The following is an 11,937-nucleotide window of genomic DNA, read 5'->3' on the forward strand; positions in this document are numbered from 1 at the left end:
AGCCGGAGCATTGGTGCTTGTATCGGCAAGACCCCCAAACTTGCAGGAACCCTCATTATACTGCCAACACTGCCTTCTTATTCGCAGCCGATTATCCGGGGGTCGATGAAAAGCCACCGCCCCCCCCCAGAAAAAACTGATTCAGGGCCCTCGCCAGTGTCATAAGTCACATCCACAGACTAATGTCCTTGTGGTCCCACCGCCATGATGGCAAAAGCCTGTACCCAGTTAGGGAAAGTCTGTGGGATGAGTTTGTACCGTCTCTTCTCCTCATCCTCCTTCTTGTGCTCCTATGGCTTGACCCTATCCAGATTGAATTTCTCCAATGGTAGCAGCAAGAATATCTCCACATACTCACTTTTCCAAATATTTTTAGACTTTACGTTTTGCTGAGTTGGCCAGCCTAACAGCATCTTGTTTGCTAGCAGCCTCCCCCGCCATCTCCGCCTTGTCCCCTGACGCCAACTTACTTGCCGCAGTCTGTCCCGTTGCCGCAGTTTCCACCAAGGCGGGCGCCGCCGCCGCAGTAGGGGGTGGGGAGGCAACTCAAGACCTGGAATCCTCCGGAACTGCCGGGCCCCCAAGGTTCAAACCTCCTGACCAGTTCCTTCAAACCCGCCAGGAACCCCTGTAACCCAGTATCTGCCGCGGCGTGGTCACGGGCCGAATTGGCCAGGAGAGACCCTGCGGGCAACTCAGCCTGCATATACGGCAACTTCCTAATGGACCTAGGCCCACTCCCAGAAACCACTCCCGCATCCCCCTCAGATCTCCGGGAACAAAAAGAAGCAAAATTGGACTTATCAGGCTGCCCAGGAAGGGTCCCACCAGCCGAAGTTCCCGCCTCCATCGCTGCAGGTCATCTGCGAGGCTCCTCATCTTCTGACATGGACAGCTTGCCCTCTGATCGTTCGATCACCACTCCTTTTTCCCTCACCGACAGCCCTCTAGGAGATCTGTCCCTGGATGCCGAGGATCTGCGTGTCAGGCTCTGCCTCCTCGCGCCAGATCTGCCCACCAATTTCCTGGTCGCTTTCCCTGGGCATTCCCCTCTCTGTCATCCTGCATCCACACTTCAGACCTCAGGCTAGGAACTGGGGAACCGCCGGCTGCTGCAGTGGAAGGTCCGGCGGCCGCTGCTGACCCATTCCCACGCCAAAGCCCCCCCGCTGACTCACAGCCAGGGGTGGCGCCCGCATGGTCCTGCTCCTGCTGTGGGGCGGGCCGAGGGGGGACTCTGGTACTCGCCGCCCGCCGAGCTCCGTCCTTGAGGGGGTTTCCTCCCAGGACCACCTACCATGGGCACAGCCGGGCGCTTAGCAGGCGGTCCTGAAGGGGCCTGTTGGGACTCCCAGTGTGACGCCGAGCTCTGGGGGAGGAGTCCGGGGGGAAGAGATCCAGAGGCCGAGACCTCCGAGCTCATGTGGACTCCTGCCCCCCCGTACTGGCTCCTGATGCCCTATCACCAAGTATTGTAGACAGCTGTTCCTGCAGCCACTCTCCACCCTGTGATGCCACCTCTGCCTCCAGCTGGGACAACAGTCTGTCCACCTCTGACATGCTATACCTCAGCCAAACTCGCTCCTCATGCTGCCACTGAACGCTGGGGAGGGGCCATCTCCTTTTTACTGCCTATGTCCCCTCTTCCTCCAGCTGCCCCAATCAGGTGAGCTCTCTCATTTTTCCCACTTTGTCCCCTGTTTCCCCTGTCATGCAAACCCTGTGCTATTTTTTTTTTTTGCTCCGGGCTTCTCTGGTGATGTGTTGGGGTGATAGGTATGGGTTGTGGATTTTAGGATAGAGTTGCAATGGGTTAATAGATCAGCGGTCCGTGATGTATACAGAAGAGGCAAAGTACAGTATATATTCTGCGTTGTGTATATGCCACTTGAACTATTGTGGGATGGGTAGTGGATTTAGGGTACTTCCTTTCCCCCTGTATTTCCTGTGAGTCTAAGCTATGACTGGTCATCAAATGCAGTCTGGTACAGTGTCATGGCTAGATGACATTGAAGTGCAAGACAAGATGGTATTTTCTTTTTCTTTTTTACACCTTCAAATAACAGTACAAGGGAGTAGTCACAGGTGATAGTAATGCTGTTGCCATTAAACAATTGTGTAGAACCTGGAAAGAGTGAGGTTTTGAGAAGGTAGGGTAGCTAAAGGATAGAGGTGTATAGGCTTGCTATATCGCGAATATAGATGTATAGTGTTTAAAATTATATTACTATCTACTCCCTTGCAATTGTCATCAGATAACAAATGAAAAATAGGCTGCATGCTATGAAAAGAGGGTAAATCAGATTTTCATTTTTTTTTTTAGCGTCAATTTTTATGCTGACCAAAGGCAAAGTGTATTTGAGATAAATCAAGGGTCAAATGAGACATATACCATCTATGGAATATTGTCTTGTATGATTCGTACCCATTAGGCAGTTTGAAACCTTAATAAGTGTTTACCAGGTATTGTGTTGAGTCATTGAGCCCATACAGCATTGTTAATAAAGGACGGTGTGTTATCAGTTTTTGATATAACTATGTGTGAAAAAGTGTAAAAAGAAAAAAAGTAAAAAGAAGAAATAATGAATATGCTGTATATGATAAGAAGTCACTGAGGGTAGATTTTTTTTTTTTTTTAACATAAAGTTTATTTATTTATCTCAAACAAACAGATTACAAAACAAGTTACTTTAGCTCAAGACAGACAATGTACAATGATCATCCTTATCATAAAAAGTCAATAAGTACACTACAGACAATGTAGTTCAACTTCATAAACAGTGACAAGAGTATAGTTGTAAAGCTTCAAATCTAGGTTGCTATAAAAGCCCCCGTGGGGGGGGAGGGGGGGGGGGGCCCGGGTAGGAAGGCCCAGCAGGGGTTCTCCTATTTTAATTATATATTCACCTTGTATCAGGGAGGTTTTGTCCGGAACAGAGTTACTTAAAGCAGGGCTGATTGGACATCTAAGAGTGTAGGTTATATTACTTAGTATATTTATGGAATAGTCAGGTGTTTGGCTTCCATCCAGCCCGCCCAGACCCTATCAAACTTTTTCGGACAGTTCCTTCCCATATATGTTAGTTTATATAGGGGCAGGGCTGCATTGATGAGAGAGAGCCATAGTTGTTTAGTAGGTAATTGAGGCTGATTCCAGTTAAGGAGAATCGCCTTTCTGGCATACATTGCGGTGTAAAAAACAAATAATTTTTTCCTTTTGGGGGCCTCAAGAGAGTCACATATGAGTTAGGTATTGCTGCACCCCTTCCTCCCATTCATCTTCAGTCAGGTCAGGGATGTCACGCTGCCAGGTTGCCAGCAGTTGCGAGACTTTAGATGTGTCCAGGAGGGTCAGCTTGTTATAAATAGACGAGAGTAGTCTAGTGCCTGCAGGTGCACGAAGTTCAGTTTCCAAATCCGACATCCTCAACGTTATCGGGCTGGGAAACTGGGAGCGAAATGCATGTCGTACTTGGAGAAATCTAAAAAACATCCGGTTTGGGAGGCCTTTTCTACTTTTCAGATCATCGAACGTCATCAGTTGTCCCTGCGATACAATATCACCAAGGGCAACTATACCGTATCTAGCCCATATGACGGGGTCTGGAATCGACTGAAAATGACTCAACCGCGGGTTACCCCAAAGAGGAGTCACAGGGGACCACGTATTTTGTTTCTTCAATTTCACTTTCACTGTGTCCCACACCTTAATAGTCGTTTTCATGGGGACCGATATTTTGGGATTGGATCGGGGCCCTCTATGTATGAGGTTTCATAGTTCAGAGTAGGAACCAATCAAGGCGGCCTCCACATCTGATGCCAGATTAGCGGGCTCCTCCGCGAGCCACCACTTTAACGTCACCAGGACTGCCGCCCAATAATATTTTAAGAAACACGGGAGTGCCAAGCCTCCCAGCGTAATCGGCAGTTGTAGTGTTGTTTTTGCTATTCTAGGCGCCTTTCCATTCCATACAAAGGATATGACCAAACTGTCCAGCTTGGCAAAGAAGGAAAGAGGTATGGGTACAGGGGTTTGTCTGAACAAATAGGTGAATTTGGGCAGGATGGACAGCTTAATTAAGTTTACGCGGCCCACTGGACTAAGGGGAAGGGATTTCCAGGAAGAAAACTGGTGAGTCACTCGAGACATCACCGGGGTCAGATTTAGGCCAATGAACTGGCGAAGGTCTCTGTGTATCTCTACACCAAGGTATCTGAACTGTGATACCCGGCTAAGCTGTGCGTCTGAATGCATAGGAGCAACCCCAGAGTGCAGTGGGAACAATACTGATTTTCCCCAATTAATGCATATTCCTGAATATCGCCCACAATTATCTATAACCTGAAGCGCTTGTGTCAGTGATTGTCCATCGTCTTTAAGATATAACAAGGTGTCATCGGCATACAAGGACACCTTTTCCTGTAGTGGACCTATAGTAATACCCTGTATTTGTGAGGTGGATCTAATAAGGATAGCCATGGGTTCAATTGCCAGTGCAAAGAGCGCCGGGGATAACGGGCATCCCTGCCTTGTTCCCCTACGAAGGGGGAAAGACGGAGAGAGAACCGCTCCAGTACGTACCCTGGCCGTCGGGGACCTGTACACTGCCTCAACCCAGGAGATGAAGACGGGACCAAATCCAAATCTGCGGAGGACCTCCCACAGATATTTCCACTCCACAGAATCGAAAGCTTTTTCTGCATCCAGGGAGGCCACTACCACTTGGTCAACGTCTCCAATCCCCGAGGCCAAGACAGCATACAGTCTCCGGAGGTTAATGTCTGTGCCCTTGCCCGGCATGAACCCCGATTGGTCTTCATGCACTAATGTCAGTATTACCTCATTGAGACGCCTGGCGAGTATTTTAGTTAAAATGTTTGCATCAGAATTCAACAGGGAAATGGGCCTATAGGATGAACACAGTTGGGGATCTTTCCCTGGTTTGGGCACTACGACTATAATCGCTTGTGCCATAGAAGGGGGGAGAACTCCTTCCCTTAATGTTTTAACTAACATGTTGTGTATTCTTGGAGCCATTTCCTCCACATACTGCTAATAAAACTCAGGAGGGAATCCATCCGCTCCAGGAGTCTTACCCGGTTGTAGAGAGCCCAAGGCTATTTGGACCTCGTCTAGTGTGATTGGACTATCCAGGGACTGCCTTGCCTCTGAGGTCAAAGTAGGAAATTCCACTTCATCCAAGAACCCAGATAGCTCTTCTTCAGAGTATCCTGCCCTTGATGAGTACAAATTGGAGTAGAATTCCATAAAGCATGTGTTTATATCTACTGGGTCTGTCTTTATTGTTCCGTCAGTCGCCTCAATTCTCGCTATAGTGGGGGTCGTGGATTGTTCTTTAGCAAGCCAAGCTAACAGTCTCCCCGTCTTCTCCCCATGTTCAAATATTTTTTGTGACTGAACTAATTGTTTTTTATTAACTTTGGCTACTCTAAGAAGCAGAACCTCCCTGTACGCTGCTTTCATGTCCTGTCCTGTGATGGGGTTAGCCGTGAGGGCAAAGTCAGATTCGAGAGTCTGAGCCTTGGTCTCTGTAAAAATGTAGAGAGGGTGTAAAAACCTTCTCTTCTCAGACACGTGTTATGTCAACAGTGTCTTAGGAGTTTTGTTCAAAAGTTCAGTAGCCAGACTGTCTTAAAACAAAGTGTGAGTTTATTTGGTCACACTTGGCAACAACTTGAAAATATATAGAAAGTTAAATTCTTCTTACAGCTTGATGTAGTAAAACAAAAGATAATAGGAACAAAAACTTGTATCAAAAAGGTTCAAGAGATGTTTTCAGCTCCGTTGGTGCTTTTCTATGTCAGAGAGATGTCCGCTCTAGCAGCTGTTTGTGAGGTAGGCTGTATTTAGGCCTAATGTAAACAAAATGTCTTCTTCAGTGTAAGGATGCGTGTGTCCTTCTTTGTATATGTGAAAAAGTAGTGAAGTCCTTCTGTGTGTGAGTAAAGGACATGTGTTGTGTGTGTGTGGTGTGTCGTGTGTGTGTCGTGCGTGCTGAAGTGAAGTGTCACTCTGTTTTTATACTATTTCAAATCTACTAGTCAGCAGACTATAGCCATAGCCATATACGGCTAGAACTAAAAATGAAATGATCATATTCGTGATTATTCTAAATATTCTCCTTGCCAACAGCTGATACGTCTCTTAAGCTTCTTTGATTGTCAGTAACACACAACAGATTCTTATAAAAAACTCAAGGTGAATGACCTTTCCAAATGGCCAAATTCTTGTAATGGATATTCTTTAAGCTACAGAAATGCAATTCTGTACCAAACCTTACAAATGCATATTAAACTACAATTGGATACATAAATATATATATTACTTCACACAAACTCAATCTAGCTAACTAATTAAATAACTATATCAAATAACTAACTATATTATGGATAATATATGTTTTTACTTTAAAAAGATCTTTACAATAAAGTCTATGACAGATACTGTGAGTATATTCTTATCTGTGAAACCACTGACCCACTGACCCTTAGTCATTAACCCTGTACATGGGGAACAACTGTTACAAAAATGACATGCACACAACCTAGCTATTTCAAGATTCGTCTTATGCTGAGCTGAGTGAGCTTTTTCAATGTCAAAGCATAAAAGGAAACTCAGACTGCATACTTACAGATCTTGATTATAAAGCCGAATTAATATAATTATTCTACAGTCTCCGCCTCCTCAAGTGTAAGCAGGTTATTTTTACATTCCGTAGCAATAGAAGACATGTAGCATCCTCTGATATAGGCCTTGAATGCATCCCAGTCATTACCCGGTGAAGTTGAGCCAGCGTTTATCAACCAGTATTGTCTAATCAAGGTGGCCATCTCAAACTCTATAGTCGGGTGGTTTATCCAAAATCTAGACAGACGCCAGATTCTGTCAGCAGGGGGTGTCGCCGCTTGTATAACACAGAACATTAGTGAATGATCCGATATTCCTCTGGGGAGGATCCTGACCTCTCTAATCTTAGGCAAAAGGCTGCCACTGGCATAGATGAGATCTATGCGAGATAGCGTATTGTGTGAAAGGGAGCAGCACGTGTATGAGCGTTCATTAGGATGTTTCCATCTCCACACATCCTCAAAACCAAATATACCCGCCCATCTAGATAGGGGAGAGTCTGTGGCCGGGTCGGGTGTGAGTCTATCCCGGGACGGATCTGGTGCTATATTAAAGTCTCCTGCCATAAGGACATTATCTGTGGGATATTGCGCTAGGAGGGGGATAAGGTCATGGATTAGGGACATGTCAGATGGAGGTGGTAAGTAAATGCCCACCACCACCATCTCAACCGTATCGATAATTGCATGAATTAGTATATACCTACCCCCAGGGTCCAGCTTAACATCCAACAACTGAAATTGAAGGGACTTATGAGTCAATATACTGACTCCACGTGAGTAGCTAGAGTGGGTGGCATGAAAGTGCCGCCCCACCCAGGGACGTTTGAGACTCAGTATCTTACTCCCCACTAGATGTGTTTCTTGCAATATGCAGATGTGGGGGTTGTATTTCTTAATATAATCAAACACTAGGAAGCGCTTTATTTTATCACCCAGTCCCCGGACATTCCAGGAAAGAATTCTCAAGGGGGCCATAGCATGGGAGAATATATATATGCAAGGATTGAGTTATGGTCAGCTGGACCCTGGGAGGCCATCATCCCCATTAATGCATTGTACCTATGGGTCCGCCACGTATCCGGGCATAGAGGGTAGATTTTTGATTGGAGGATCTTCAAATGAGTTTGTTGGGTCCCATGTGTCTTCTTACGGTTGTAATCTTTGTGTCACGCTATATAGACATAACTAGAGAAAGAAGTTAATGTTTGACATGTGAAGAGGTTGTTGCAAGTGTTGTGGATTATATTTAAAGCTTGCAAGGAGGGTTGATGAGAAACATCAGGTATACATGCGATCTCTCCTTCTTGGCGGGGATGAACCAAGGCTCCTGGGTGCCTCATCTCTACGGTTTGGAGTATGGATTGAGGATGCTGAGTTTCTGTGGCGTCGGTCACGCTGTCTTTGCACTCTTGGGGTGCAGTTGTTGGAAACTTTGGTCCAAGCTTCTGAAATGGAGAAAGAACTGTACCAATCCGGCACTTCTATTAGGGGAAGTACGGAGTTGAGCTGTGTTTCCCCTCCACGTGGCAGATAGCCATAATGGGAATTTCCATCTGTATGGAATTCCTCTAGTGCGAAGCAGGTCCTGCAGGGGTTGCAATGCTCGTCTGTGCTGGAGAGTAATGGTGGATAGATCCTGGAAAAGCTTAATTTCAGTCCCTTTAAAGAGAACTCGGTTCCATTCCCTAGTTTTTCTGAGAATGGCTTCCTTTAGTGGGAAACTTACTAAACAACATATAAAATCTCTTGGAGGATCATTTTCACGTCCCCTGGATCTCAGTGCTCTGTGTATTCTCTCCATCTCTATAGGGGGGTCTGCAGGTCTTTCTAACAGATTGTTAAATACTCCAGTGACTGTTTGCTCTATGAGCTGTTGTTCCACAGTTTCTGGGATCCCCAGATACGAATGTTGTGGCGGTGGCCACGATTATCCAGATCTTCAAAATGTCTATGGATCTCAAGGATATGGGAGAGATTTATGTCAGATGTTCTTTGTACTTGCCTGATGGCTTCCGCTTGGTGGGTGGTAGTCTTCTCCACTGTTCCAACTCGAGCTGCGAGTCAGTAATGCAAGTCAGTAATAGCTGCTGACAGGGTGGCTTTAATATCGGCTGCCACTGCCTGCAGGTCCGAGAAGCACAGGGATTGTGTGGCTGAGGCAGCAGGGCCTCCATTAGATTCTTGAGGTATTGAGGGGCTGTTTGCAGAACGTGGCTGCTCAGTTCCTGAGGCCACATGGCTGTCTCCTGATGTCATACAGAACATTGCTGGTATGTTGCCAGATGACTGTGAGAGCAGATCTTTGTGGCTGCGGAGAGCAGGATTCGTGTGGTCATTTTTCCCTATGGTTTTAGAGCTCGTATTGTCCCAAAAATTGTGTTTTAGGGCTCCGTTGTGCAGAAGAGATCTGTTTAGGTGGCCGTCTCCGTCCAGTGCTAGACCACGCCCCCTTGAGGTTTCTAGGTAAATTTAGTGTAGCTTCTTTGTAATCAGTGGAGCAGGGGTTGATTGTTCTAGCCTGCTCAATATTACATATGCTGTTGGTCTGATTGCTTCTCCTTGCATTCTAGAAGATTCTAGAATTACAGTGGGAGGAAGAACAGGAGAGCAGCTTGAATGTTTAGGGGAACCCAGCCAATCCCTGGAAGGGTGTGTATAGAGGGTGTTGGAGAGACCAAACATATTCTGGAGCCCATAGCAGGGGGTCTTTATGGATGCTGAGTAAGCCCTACCAGAGGAGCCCCCTGTCTTAGGGGCTCTGCCCCTCTATGCAGTCTGCTATAGATGATGCTTGGAGGTCCCTGGAGGTTAGGCTCTGGGCAGGGCCTGTGCAAGGATTTTTCTCCACTCAGACGAAGGTGCAATTTGCCGCCCCAGACCACCCACAGTTCTCCCATCACCCCCCTCCCCTTCACAAAGGAACCCAGATTTATTCACTCCCCACATCCCCTCACTGTCTAGAACTGCACTGGCAACTCCTTTATGTTGGGTGTGTGTGTAATGAGAGGACACGGTTATGCATTCCCTGCTTCTCCTCACTGGCTCTGGCCAGCTGGCAGGTGAGGCTAAAACTTCTATGCTGCGCCCAGTAGGGCACAGCATTAGGACTCGTTCACACTTATGTGCATTAAAAAAGCAGGTGAAAATTAATGTGCAATCACCTGCACTTACCTGGGTTTATGTGCGCTTTTTATACTCATGTTGCGTTTAGCTGCATTTTATTTTCTTTGAGTTTTCTGATTATTTCCTGTGACATCATTATAGTATTTCTTTATGTGGATGGAGCTGTGTGCAGGCAGCTTATGTTACACTATGGGGATGCAGCAGCTGTACGAACACAGCCACAGGTTGTAATTTTGACAGGCATGTGGGTGCAGGTGTACGGCCCCAAACACAGACAGTGTGCATTCAGGGCCACTCACCCACGTCTGTATACCTGTCAAATTAGAACCTGCGGTTGTGTTCGTACAGCCGCTGAATCCTCATAGAGTAATAGGTGGCTCCAGCTGCACAAACAAACCTGTCATACTATCAGGGCCAGATAATTATTTTTACATTCTTTTATTTTTTTATTTTTTTATACTTTTCTTTATTATTTGTTTCAATACATTTTTGTTCACAATGCTTTTTTTCTTGTGGGGCCTAAGCAGAACCCTGAAGTCCTACTGTCGAGACAGAGAAAGGGACCAATGGTCCTGTAGAGGTGGAACCGCTGGTGTTATCCCATGGGAACAAGACACTAGAGAGTGGAGGAACTCCGGAGAAGGTGGCAGCCACTATCTGCCCTGTCACCCCTGCCCAGAAGGAGTCGAAGTCCACTAAGCTAACAATTGAGCTGGTGGGGACTGAGAGTGGTGGGAAGACAGATACGGGGTCCCCAAAGTTCAATGCGCAATAAAAATCCCTGCAGGAGGAAGTGGGTAACTGGGACTTGCCCAGTACATCTGAGGCAGAAAGTGACTGGGGGGATCCCTCAGAGGAAACAAGACAGACACAGTAATGTGAAGAGTCTATCATCCCTGATATGGCAGGAGAAAGTGGTTCAGCAGAGCAGCTGTTGAACAGTGCCCAGGTACTGGGGTTACAGAGATCATATATGGAAAGCCAGGTACAGGCAGCATCACTTACCTCGTGGATGACGGTAATGACACAAAATAAGACATTTAAAGAGCAGATAATAAATTTGCTTGAGTCATGCGTCCCCCTATAGAAAGGAAGTATCTGAAAGTTTTTAAGGTTTTCACTTTTCCGAGAGTTACAGTGGAATGTGGCCCTAGAGTATGGGTTTGATTACATACCTCAGCAGATCATGGATGAAATGGAGCTCAAGTATCCTGAATGGGAGTAGGAACTAATTTGGGACTTTTTTGCATGTTCCAGGGCCTTGTCGGTGGCCTCACTACCCCAGGTTCTGGGCTCAGTTCCAGAACTTTTAAAAGGAGTGGCCCCTGGGGTGTTCTATTTACAAGAACAGGCTAGTGGTTGTAAAAGTGGGAAGGAAAGACCGCTCACTACATGAACATCTGGAGCCCTGACAGCTACATGGTTCAGGTCCCAGACCACTACGGATGAGCCGCTCCACATCTTTCTCTTTGTTCTGTCTTTGTGAACTAACTTTCTGGTCAAGGGGCAAGCTACTTAGTGGATAGTCCTCCAAAAACAGCTGCTTCAGATTTCTTCAGATTTGCCAGATTTGTTTTTTTGCTCAGCTCCTGGTTAGAAGAAGTTGAATTGTTGATAAAGTTGGGAGGGTGAGCATGACCGAACTTGTTATCCCAGGAAAAAAAGTGTTATTCTTACCATAAGTTACTTACCTGATTTGGGACTCTGGATCTGCAGAGCTAACACCCATTCCAACTTTGTATTACTGTTGTGCAGGATTTTTTAATATTGTAGATAGTTTGTAGAGTAGTTAGGAAGCTTCTTTCTGATTTGTTTCAGGGACCTGGAAAATGATGACGTGTTAAAATCAGTTGCATCTATACAGTTTGTCTAATTAGATCTTGCAGTCCCATTTGGGCATCTTAGTAACCTGGCCACTAGATGGTCATACAATTGTAAGCATTAGATTTATAATTTCTAGAGCATTATGCTTGAGGTATTTGAAAAAAAATGCGTTAAACTACTGAGTTCCTGGGAGGATTGTCTTTGCGGAGATGATGCTCCAACCTTATAATTTATTGTCAAAAGGCTATTACCGTAACTCTGTTTCCTTTCATGAGAACCACCTGAAGATTTGTACTGTGACATTTATAATGCACTAACCACTTGTATACAGTTAGCAAA

The sequence above is a fragment of the Aquarana catesbeiana genome, linkage group LG04 (assembly GCF_042186555.1).
Source record: "Aquarana catesbeiana isolate 2022-GZ linkage group LG04, ASM4218655v1, whole genome shotgun sequence".
In the NCBI taxonomy this organism is placed as follows: Eukaryota; Metazoa; Chordata; class Amphibia; order Anura; family Ranidae; genus Aquarana; species Aquarana catesbeiana.